We start from the raw sequence: 12,518 nt of genomic DNA, 5'->3' as shown, positions 1-12,518 counted from the left end.
AGAGGCCCCGTGAGGTCCAGCCACCTGCAAGGGTGTGGGCTGGGTGGAAGCTCCAAGCCAAATCCATCTGAGAGGACAGAGATGCTGCAGATTTCTGCAGAGAACGGCAGGGGCTGTGTCCCAGCACAAGACAGAATGGAGGTAACCAAGTGGTGGTCTAGCCCAGGGGAAATGGCCCCTGGCAGGGTTGAATCTGGCTCTGGGAGAAGGCTGTGTCTGGATCCCAGTTCTAGTTCCTAGAGATGGTGAGAGGGGTGGGCAAGCAAAATTTTAGGGAAAACAATTTCTTAGACCGGGAGAGACATGTGGAATAGGACACACAAAAGATGGGAACCCATGCATAGGGTAGAGTGTGAAGATTCACTAAGGAGATCCAAACTTTCAGGGCCGGATCATGAGAATTGTTGCTAGACCTGCCTCAATCCCCCTGACTTCCACTGGAATTAGATCTATAGGTGAGTAGTTTGTCCCACAGGAGTAGCAAGGACATGTAAATAATTGCTGAATACACCTCCCTGACCACCTATTTTCCCTCTTTCTTCTATATCAAAAGCCTAGATTTGAGTGTAACACCTGGTGAGCCTACATAAACCCAACCTGTTCATGCCGCCTTGCAGCTGGTGTGGCCATGTACTTAAGTTCTGGTCACCAAAATGTAAAAGAATGAAATGGGTGTTCTCCCAGAAGTGGTCTTTAAGAAGAATGAGCATGTCATTTTTTGTCACTTTCTCCTTCCTGCAGACTAGAAGGTGAATGTGATGGCTGGAGCAAAAGCAGCCATCTTGGGCTAGGGAGTATCATGTAAAAGTGTCCCACAGCCCCGGCCACCTCTCTTCAGATTTTTTTTTATGAGTGAGAGTGATAAATGTGTATCTTATAGGAGGCCCTTGAGTGTCCACATGTAAGTACATTATATTGTAGCACACCCAACCCTGCCTGAACCGTTGAGTGTCTGATTCCTTTTTTACTTCCAGACTAGGGAAATATTTCCTTTGCAATGATCCATTCAAATCAGTGAAACATTTATATGGGGCTGGGGAATGGCAGTAGGAGCTGTTACATAGATGCATTCTTTATTATCCTGTCTTATTTCAGCACTAACTTTTTCTGGAGATGGTTTTAGAAGTTGGAAGAATTGTTTTATTTTAAACCCTGCTTTCCATATTCAGTTCTCCAATTGCAACTTTAATGTCTAACACAAAAACTGTTTGGAGAAACTGAACCAATACAGTCGGCACACATTAACCAAGATGCACACACTCCTTAACGACATTGAAGAGGCACTTACCTCCAGCTGCAGTGTCCGACAGTTCCCTAGAAGATTCAAATAAAATATCATGGAGTCTAAGAATGGAGGTTTTATTTTTTTTTTCAGCCCAACAAAGACCAAAAATTCATTTTAACCCCTGTCAAATATAACTTTGAAAGAAAATATAAGAGCTCCTCCATATGCCCAGGCCCCCCACCATTCTGAGCTAAATGCAAACCACATCTTGTTATATTTTCTCTGTTTATCTTCACGTGGGGATGAAGGAGGATGGGGGGAGACACTGTGTTTAAGGTGATGCTTTCATGCGTGTTTTCCTCTGCAACCTGACACATGGGATCTCCGGTATGGTTTGCAAGTCCTGGGACCACAGGTGCCACAGTGTGAACCACAAGAGGATCTGGCAAAAATTCCAGTCCCACCACTGACTGCTGGGGGCTGGTGAACGTTATCCGCCTCCACTTGCTTATCTGTAGGACAGGATAATAGTCTGCCTCATAGAATTGTTGTTTGGAGGGTGACATAAAATAATCAAGTGAAAAATATGTATCCCTGGCCTCTCTACCCTTTCCTGTCTAATAAATGTCCTGTAGGCTGAAGTCCATTCTGAGGAAAAAAATGGTTCTTTTTTAAACTTCTCAATAGTTATTTGAGTGCAATGCCAGCTAAGGGAGAGGGTACAAGGGCGTGAGCTAGTTCTTTTAAGGCTGGGTTCAGGCACAGAATCTTATCCACTGAATTTGAATCTCTGAATCGTAAATTAGAGATCTCCACCTCTGCGTAATGACAGTGCCCCCTCTTCTCCACCTCTGCATGACAGTATCCCCCTTCCCCACCCCTGCACAATGACAATGCCCCCTTCCCCACCTCTGCATAATGACAGTGCCCCCTCTTCTCTACCTCTGCATGACAGCGCCCCCTCTTCTCCACCTCTGCATGACAATGCCCCCTTCCCCACCTCTGCATAATGACAGTGCCCCCTCTTCTCCACCTCTACATAACGACAGTGCCTCACTTCCACCTCTACATAACTACAGGACCCCCTCTTCTCTACCTCTACATATGACAGGATCCCCCTTTTCTCCACCTCTGCATGCCAGTGCCCCCTCTTCTCCACCTCTGCATGGCAATGTCCCCTTCTCTACCTCTGCATAATGACAGCACCCCCGACCCCCCATAAGGCTGTTCCGTGTGCCTAAAGGCTGACCTGGCTTGGTGCTCCTACGGATTCATGGCTTTCTTATTTCCAGTGTGTTTATCTTGGTGCTCACTGTGTTAGCAAGTGAATATTCAGCAGATGTGAGCCCACTCACCTCGTCTGGAAATAGTCTGAGCAGAACGTGCATGTTGCACCCTCTCTGGGGTGGCTCTGCTTCTCAACTTTCAGCGTACCTTTCTAGTTCTGCAGTACGAGAGCTCTGGCTCCATTTATAGCGACCTTATTGAATTTGCTTCCACGCATACAGCAGGACCATGGAAGAGTTTAATTGCATAGATTGTACCAGAAAGTGGTCTTCCCAAAGGCTACTAAGTTAATATATGTTAGCATGTCATTTACCCTAAATCTTCATGGTTCATATTGATATTGGACCAAGTAATGCCTCAAAATGCCACAGTTTTATGCTTTCATGCCACCAGGCCTTCCAGCAGGCCTACTTTCCCACTCTTTGGCAAGAGGGAAAACACAGGTGTTCATCCACACACAGGCACACACAAATATTTGAGGTCTTCACACACTTTTCCGGGGGAGTGGTGGAAAAAACAACTGATTGGCAAAATCTTCCCTTTTCTTCCTTTTCAGAGTATTTGGCAGTTGAATATAAACGAAGCTTATTGAAATGGAAAATTTTCTCCATGCATAATTACACTAAATGAAACATGAGCCTATTCTCAATGTGTTTCTTTTATTTTGGGAAACTTTAATTTCTAAAAAAAAAAATACAAAAAAGGAAGCCAGAAATATGGAGAAAACAAGCAGAAGATTTAAAGAGAAATGTGAAATGACCATATTTTGAAGATGCAAGGACTAGTTTGGGTTTGCACATAACACATTTCAGCTTTCTGCCCTGGAAAGACAGTAATTTCATCCTGCTCAGGGATGCCATGTTATAAAAATCTTACACAAACTCCAGAATTCTGAGTATATTCCCGCCCTCTTCCCTAATTTTTATGAAAACATCCCCTTCTTTTAGCAGAGATTTTCCTAAAAAATGAATAATCCCAGACCTCAAATATTATCAAACTGATGGCTATTGTGGCATTTCTAAAAAGATCACTGGAGGTAGTAAGACATTTGAAGCCATTTTCAATGACCTGAAAGTCATTTGATTTTCAAATCAAACTTCAGCCATGAATAAAAAACATGGAATTAAAAACTTAGTATGAATTAGTGGGTACATGTGTAAGAAATGCCCCCACAGGAAACTAGTTCTTCAGTCATTTGTTTTTGTGTTTTCTAACTTGTCTGGTATCTCACATACTTATATATTATGTAAATATAAATATGTAGCCCTGGAATGATTTCTGGCACCCTCTATGAGGAAGAAAAACAATTTATTCTAGGAAAAGTATCATACATTCTGGTTTATTGAATGTGGCTTCCTCTGAACCTTCTTTTGGAGAGTGCAGACTGGTTTAAAAAAAAATGTTTTCATGAATCATTTACATTTTAGAGTAAATGAAGTATTAGCCTACCAAATATACAATTCCATGTGAATGAATGAACACATTTCACGAACCTGGAAATACTCACCACATATTGGAACATCGGGCTCTCAGCTTCAGCACTAATGACGTTGGGGGTGGGTCTTTCTTTGTTGTGTGGGCTGCCCCGTGCAACTTAGGACTTCGAGTAAGATGACCTTTACCATCTAAATGCCATAACACCAGCACCCCCAGCGTGACTACCAAAAATATCTGCAGGTATGCCCAAATGTCCCCTGGGTAAAAATTGCATCTGATTAATAACCACTGGGTTATTTTCTCTAGACTCATGCACATTGTTAATGACTTGTTGATCATATGTTTGGTCACGGGAAGTGCCCTTTCCCGTCTTTACTTAGCTAAGTATGCTGGTGTGACTTTACCAGGTACCAGGCCTACGGACTTCGTCAATCTGTGGTTCAGGTTTCATGCAGTATAGACATCCCACTTGTTCTTAACATAACTGAAGAGCATTAATAGTTATCCCTCTACTTAATCATTCATTCACTTCACAAGGATACATAAGGTGCTTTCACGAGCTATACAATGTTTTAGGTTCTGGAGATACCTCAGTGAACAAATGGGCAGAAGTCATTGCTTTCATGGACTTTATATTCTGGAGACTAGGGAGTAAGGGGGAGAGATGATGGAAAAAAAAAAACCATAAGTGAATTATATAATACACAAGAATATATAAGTGATATGGGAAAAAAAAAGAGATGAGGTAAGCAGTATCTAGAAATTCAGGAAGGGGGCTGTTGTAAATTAAATGGGGCAGTCCAGGTGGACTTCATTGAACAGGTAGATGTTTGAGCATAGCCTTCAAGGAGGTGAAGGCATGAGTGAGGCTGTTGTCCTGCATACAGGCCCTGCGGTGGAGAGCCTGGTGTTCAGGGGCAGTGAGCAGGCCAGCTGCCTGGAGAAGTACGTACAATGGCCGCATCAGGAAGTTAAGTCAAGGGCTAGCCAGCGGCTTGGCCACATGGACTCTTGGAGTCACCATAAGAGGACTTTGGCTTTTCCTGTAAGAGAAGCGGGGACCCATAGGATGGCTAGAGCAGGGCACGACTTATGGTTTAACAGGCTTCCTCCTACTGTTAAGTAGAGCATCAGCTGTAGGAGGGCAGGGGCGGGAGCTGACTGTCCAGCCGGGACCCTATGACAGTGACCTAGAGCCACAGAGGTGGAGGCCTGAGCTCGGTAGAAGCAGACGAGGTAGCAGGGTGTGCAAGAAAGAAAGTGGCCTGATAGACAGCAGGGTAGCTGAGGCCTAGCTCTTCCCCAGGGCCTGGGAGAGATGCCAGAACACAGCTTAGTAAATTGGCTTCCTGTGTCTGTGGAAAAAAAGAAGTCCCCATCCTCTCATGCAAGTATTTTTGTACAATGTGATTTAGAAGTGCTGGTCATCTTCCGGGAAGCAGGAAAGGGAGGAACGGGCTCTGAAATCAATGGCACTTCAACAGGGTGCCTGACCCATCATCTCCACTTCCACCTTCCTCTCCTTCCTTCCTTCCTTCCTTCCTTCCTTCCTGCCTTCCTGCCTTCCTGCCTTCCTTCCTTCCCTCATTCATTCACTCACTCAACAAGCATGTACTGACCCTCTTGACTATAAGCCTAAGATTCCTGGCAGATCCATCAGGACAGTGGCTTTTTCCAGGAGCCGCAAGGAATGGAACTGTCCAGGGTCTTGGGTAAAGGCCCTGAATCTGCCCCCCCCCGCCCCTCCCACTCTGCTTCCTACTGGTGGCAGCATGTTCCACATCTTAATGCAAAGCTGCTGTCTGCCTGATCCACACAGAGGTCCATGCACCAGGCTGCAGATGTGACAGCTTCTGTTTGGAGTCACAAGGCCCCTTAGCGTCTTCAGGAGAAGCCCAGCTTCCAATGAGTGCACCTCCACGGGGAATACGACCAACAAGACTCGGGGAGTCACTTGCCCTGTGGAATCCCACCATCATCCTTATGTGCAATCAATCATTCAAACTGGGAGATAAGCAGAATTTTAACTGTTATGTTAAAAAATGGCCTTTGTTATTAGCATCTGCTGGTTATTTTTCATATTTACCATATTGGTTTAGGAAAAGAATTTTCAAGCTAATGCACTCTATGAGAATCAACTGAAATATTGGAAAATATGTCTGAAAATAAGAACTCATTTTTTTCTGTTCATGTATCTGTGGCCAATGCTGACTTACGGTCTCTTCCGCACGATAAGTAGGTCTTAGAGAAACCACTGCTCAGGTTTTTTCCCCTAATTGACAAAAGTTTTATTTCCTAGTGTGAAAAAATAGCACTCTTGCTTTATTATAACTCAGAGGAAGAAAAAGACACAATTTGGTGGATCCCGCAGCAACTGCAGTGGGAAGGCTTGTTTTTACTGATGCGAGTTCATCTGGGTCTCAGTTTGTCCACAACCACATTCCCACACTCAATGCTGTGTCACACTCAACATTGCTGAAGAGTATTTTTGGTACCTTTAGAATATCAACCATTGCTATTAAGTAGTGAATAAAAGGACACACAACCTGCTTTATCAAGGCTTTATCTCATGGGAAAGCAAAAACCCCTTGAAGAATGAGACTGGCTCAGTCAGCCAGGCAAAAGGCATCATGGCCTTGGAGTCTGGAATGCCTGGCTAAGACCCCGGGAGCCTCAGATTCTTCATCTGCAGGGGTGAGGCAGTCACACTTGGTGTGGTGGTTGTTCTCTACTTCCTCCTTCAGACTCTTTTCCACTCTTCACCTATGCTTGATAATGCCCTCTAAGACAAGAATCACCCTTGGCCCTCTGCCCTCTGACTTGGGTTGAATTCAGCCAAAGAGAAGTAGGGTCAGAAGACTGGAGACGGTGGGGTGGTTATTCTCCCTCCTTCCCTGCCCACGGGATGATGGCTCTGGTCTTCCACGGAGGGGCCAGCATTGTCTCTTGGCCATTGAGTTCAAGTTCTGATGACATCACCTTTCTACTTGGCCTTTCAGATCTAGTGCCTGAGTGTTTCACTCCTCCCTTTGTCCCCTTAATCTTAATGGCAACTTTGTAAGTTGTTCCTTCATTATCTCTCTTTGACCGTTCATGTGAATGCATCCCCTGTTTTCTGCCCACACCGCAGACTGACTACCTGGGGTGTAGGATTGCAGTTAGGATTAAGTAAATGAAGGCATGTAAATTGTTTAACACTGTACCTGGTTTATGCACGTAATAAGACCTTAGCAAGAGTTAGTTCCTTTCCCATTATATAAAGTAGCCAGTACAACAAAAAGACAGGACCACTTTTGAAATATTAATGTTTTAGGTTAAGATCTTTGTGTTGGTCTTTTGACCAATATTTGTGCATAAAATATTATTACAAGATGAAGGGGTGAAAGTGTTTCTTCATGCTGCTACACAAAGAAACCATCAAAGAGTACTTGAAATTAAGACAACAACAACAAAACACTTGTACTCTTTTCCCACCTGTTAACATTGCTTTGGCATGTCTAAGGGTAACTTGGTATTGTAATGACAACAACACAAATTAGAAGACTGCTTTTCTGGTTCTTTCCTGAGACTTACTAGGACTTCATGAAATGATCTCAAAGTCCCTTTAGAGCTCTCACATAGTATGAATTCGACAGAATTTTTAAAAAGTTACTATAAATTCAGCATGGTTTGGAGAAGTTGCTGGTGGTAGGCTTCTTCTGGAGGCTGGTAGGATTGAATCAGACATTGAAGCATGAGTGCAATTTTCAAAAAAGGAGAGGATAGAGCAAAGTAGCAGCAAGAGAAGGACCTTAGCAGAGTTTGATATCAAAATTATGTTGACTTCATAAAACAAGTTGACTTCATAAAACAAGTTGAAAACTCTTCCCTTTTTTTTGTTGTTTTCTGGGAGAGTTTATGTATGATTTGTGTTATATTTTCATTAAATATTAATATTTAACAGTGATGCAAGCCATTAAAACCTAGAGATTATTTTGTAAGAGAGTCAAAAAGTGTGGGTTACCTACTTTAGTAAATATAAAATAATTAATATTTTCTATTTCTTCTTTTGTCACTTTGGATATATTTTATTTTTCTAGGAATTTGATGATTTCATCTAAATTTTAAATTTTATGATTCATTAGTTGCGTATATCACCCAGTGCACCATGCGATACGTGCCCTCCTTACTACCCATCACCAGCCTAATGAATCATGGAACTTTACATCAAAAACCAGGGATGTACTGTATGGTGACTAACATAATATAATAAAAAATATTATTATAAAAAATAAATAAATAAATAAATTTTAAATTTTATTGGCATAAAACAATTTATTTTATCTTCTTATGACTTTTGACTATTTGTGAGATGGGTAGTGATGTCTCCTTCTTCTTCAGTACTGGAAGATTTTTGAAGCTTTGCTTTTTTTTTTTCTTGACTCATCTCATCAGGGATTTATCAGTCTTACTAGCTTTCTCAAAGAAATAACCCTTGTTCATTCTGTTTACTGTATGCTTATTATTTTATTAATTTATTTTCATATCATCTAAAATTTTGTTCCTTCTGCTTTTGTAAAGTATTTTAATTGTATTTTTTTCTTTTTTGAGTTATTTTCAGCATTTCTTTTTTAATACTTGATTTATAGTTTTGGTCTGAGAATGGTTTGGCTGCATTATACATGTGTTAATATATTCTTTTAAAATATTATTTAGTTCAGAATATTTCCTATATTTTGTTACAATTTTTTTTGTTCTATATATTACTTAGAAGTATATTATTTTCCGAATATATGGGGTTTTCCAAATATATGAGATTAAAAGGTTTTTCATTTTGCTGTCCATTTTTAACTTGTGCTGAAGTCACTTATGTACTTTACTATTTCTATCCCTCATATATCTGGGATATTATTTACGTACCTGTAAATTATCAATACATATTTTCTGCGTTTGCTTAAAAAGAGTGTGTGTTCTGCAACAAACCACTGTAGGCTTCCACAAATGTCAATGAGGTCAAATTTGTCAATCATGAAGTTCAAATTCTGTACATGACTGTGCAAAATCTCTTAGTGAATTTTTTTTGCTCTGCTTGCATTCTACATTACTGAGAGATTACTAGGGGCTCATCTCTCTCTCTCTCTCTTTTATATTTGTTAATTTTGGCCTTATATATTTGAGGCTATGCTTTAGATGCATAAAAATTTGGAATTATTTTATCTTCTTATTAAATAAAACTTTTATCATTATGAAATATATGTGTTTAACTATTACACATTTTGCCTGAAAACCTTATATTCTTATATCCATCTATACCGTTTTAGACAATATATTCTTACTATCCTTTTATACTCAATGATTGTATAACTTTATATATATATGTATGTGTATGTACGTGTGAGTGTGTGTGTGTGTGTATATCTCCACATAGAATATTACTCAGGCATTAAAAAAAATGAAATCTTGCCATTTGTGACAGTATGGATGAACCTAGAGGGTATAATGCTAAGTGCAATAGATCAGACAGGAAAAGACAAATGCCATACAATTTCACTTACGTGTGCAATCAAAAAACAAAACAAAAGAGCAAATAAGTAAAAAACAGAACAGAGAATAAACTGGTGCTTGCCAGAGGAGAAGAGGTGGGGGATGAGAGAAATAGGTGAAGAGGATAAGGGGGTACAAGTAGTAAAATAAATAAGTCACAGGGATGAAGAATACAGCATAAGGAATAGAGTCAATAATACTGTAATCCTTATGTGGTGACAGATGGTGACTACACTTACCATGGTGAGCATTGCATAATATATAGAATTGTTGAATCACTATGTTGTACACCTGAAACTATATAGTATTGTACGTCAACTGTACCTTGATAAAAAAATGGTCTGATATTTTTTTCTTTAAATTACAACAATTAATTTATTTTCAATTAACATAATTACTGATAAATTATATATCAATTTTATGTTATTATTTGTTTTTTATTTGTCCTGTTAGTTCTACATTTTTCTTTTTCTTCTTTTTTGCTCATTCATGCTTGAGTATTTTTAAGTGAATTTCTTTTTTATTATTGATATTGTTATTATTTTAGCTGTTACTCAAGATGGTAAGATATTACCTTTGACTATATCCTTAAATTATCAAATCTAATGCACCCGTGTACTCTTACCCTTTCTTGAAAAAAAATGAGTAATTTAAAAGTGTAATTTCATATATACTGGTACGAGGTTTAATACTATGCTTGTAGCGAATTTTAAATCTGTATCTATTCTAAATCCTCCACATATTATTATAGATAAGTAATATTCAATGATATCTCCTCACAAGTTTATCTTTTTTTGAAGATTTTAATATGTCTTTATTAATGAATAAGGCATAGCAGTTGTTACTACAGCTTAAAAAGAACAACATCTTCGAGGATCTCTGGTTTGTTATTCTTTTTATTGTTTTTCTAATTTTTTATTATCTGAGGTTTTTACTTTAGACCTAAAGAATAATTGCAAGAAGAGTACAAATAATTCCCATATATTCTTTATATAGATTCTTCAAGTATTTGCATTTTACCACATTTGCTTTATTTTGCTCTCTCTGTCTCTCTCACCCTCCTACTCATTACACACCCATATATCACATTCAAAAAAATTTTTTTTAAGATTTTATTTATTTATTTATTTATTTATTTATTTATTTATTTATGTGACAGAGAGAGAGACAGCCAGCAAGAGAGGGAACACAAGCAGGGGGGATGGGAGAGGAAGTAGCAGGCTCCCAGCGGAGGAGCCTGATGTGGGACTCGATCCCAGAACTCCGGGATCACACCCTGAGCCAAAGGCAGACGCTTAACCGCTGTGCTACCCAGTCACCCCACATTCAAAAATTTTTTAAGGGTCAGTTTATTATTGTCGTGTTGCCCATTTATCTCACTGTGACTTTAAAGCAAGGACATTCTCTTACATAAGGGCGGTACAATTACTAAAAACCAGGGAAATGGCATTGATGCAATCCTATATCTACTCTATCAAAGCTATTCAGACTTCACCAAGTAACCTACTAATGTGCTTTACAGCAGAAGAAAGCTCTGGACCAGGTCCCACTTGGCCATCATGTCTCCTCATCTTAATCTCTTTTGATAAGGATGAATTCTTCCATTTTCCTGTACATTTCATGGCACTGACTACCTTGAAGAAAAGAGGATAGTTATTTGGAATATTTTCAGTTTAGGTTTGTTGGCTGTTTCCTCATGATTTGATCCAGGTTTTGCCTTTTAGGCAGAAACACCATAGAGAGGATGCTGTAACATTTACTCCACACCAGGAGATGCAGGATGCCAATATACCCCCTTTCTAGGGATGATAACGTGAATCCTTCAGGTATGATGGGGTCTGAAATTTCCCCACTGTGAAGTTACTATTCTCACCTTGGCAACTAGTCAGTACCTTGGATGAGATAACTAGGACTGTAAATATCTGGTTACCTCTCAAAATCAGACAGAGCATTGTCTTCTCCACAGAAATAGTAGAGGCCAAAAGCAGTGGAATAATCCTTAGTGCTGAAAGAAATAGCTCCAACCTAGAATTCTTTTTTTTCCTTAAGATTCTAAGTGATGGAATTTGCATTCATTTTGTTATTATATTATGTTAGTCACCATACAGTACATCCCTGGTTTTTTATGTAAAGTTCCATGATTCATTAGTTGCGTATAACACCCAGTGCACCATGCAATACGTGCCCTCCTTACTACCCATCACCAGTCTATCCCATTCCCCCACCCCCCTCCCCTCTGAAGCCCTCAGTGTGTTTCTCAGAGTCCATAGTCTCTCATGCTTCATTCCCCCTTCTGATTACCCCCCTTTCTTTATCCCCTTCTTCTCCTACCAATTTTCCTAGTTCTTATGTTCCATAGATGAGAGAATCCATATGATAATTCTCTTTCTCTGCTTGACTTATTTCACTTAGCATTATCTCCTCCAGTGCCGTCCATGTTGCAGCAAATGTTGAGAAATTGTTCTTTTTGATAGCTGAGTAATATTCCATTGTATATATGGACCAACCTAGAATTCTTTAGATGGAACATATCCCTGAAGAATGCAAATGGTTAGTCATTTTATGTATGTATGTATGTATGTGTGTATGTATGTATTTATTTATTTTTAATTGAAGTATATAGTTCACTGAAAAGTCATTTTAAGGAAAACGAAAAATGATCATTCACCTGAAATGCTCATGGAAAGATAAACAACACTCACTTAACTCCGGTCTCCATGTTCAGAGCATCGCAAGCATTACCATAGCTTTGCAGCACTGCCATGCCATACAAAGCTCCGTTGACATGCTTGCCAGCCTGATTTGCAGCCCTTTGTCTCACCCCAACATTTAGAACATGTATGTTGCTTAACAACAGGAGGATGTCTTGGGTTATGTGTGCCTTGGGATCCTTGACCTAATAGTCTGCTCAGCCCTTGTTTTCCATCCCTGCCTTGTCCCNACAGGAGGATGTCTTGGGTTATGTGTGCCTTGGGATCCTTGACCTAATAGTCTGCTCAGCCCTTGTTTTCCATCCCTGCCTTGTCCTGGCTTTCCTGGTGGTAGC

This window comes from Ailuropoda melanoleuca, chromosome 4 (genome assembly GCF_002007445.2).
Source record: "Ailuropoda melanoleuca isolate Jingjing chromosome 4, ASM200744v2, whole genome shotgun sequence".
Taxonomy (NCBI): Eukaryota; Metazoa; Chordata; class Mammalia; order Carnivora; family Ursidae; genus Ailuropoda; species Ailuropoda melanoleuca.
This window is presented reverse-complemented; position numbering follows the sequence as displayed.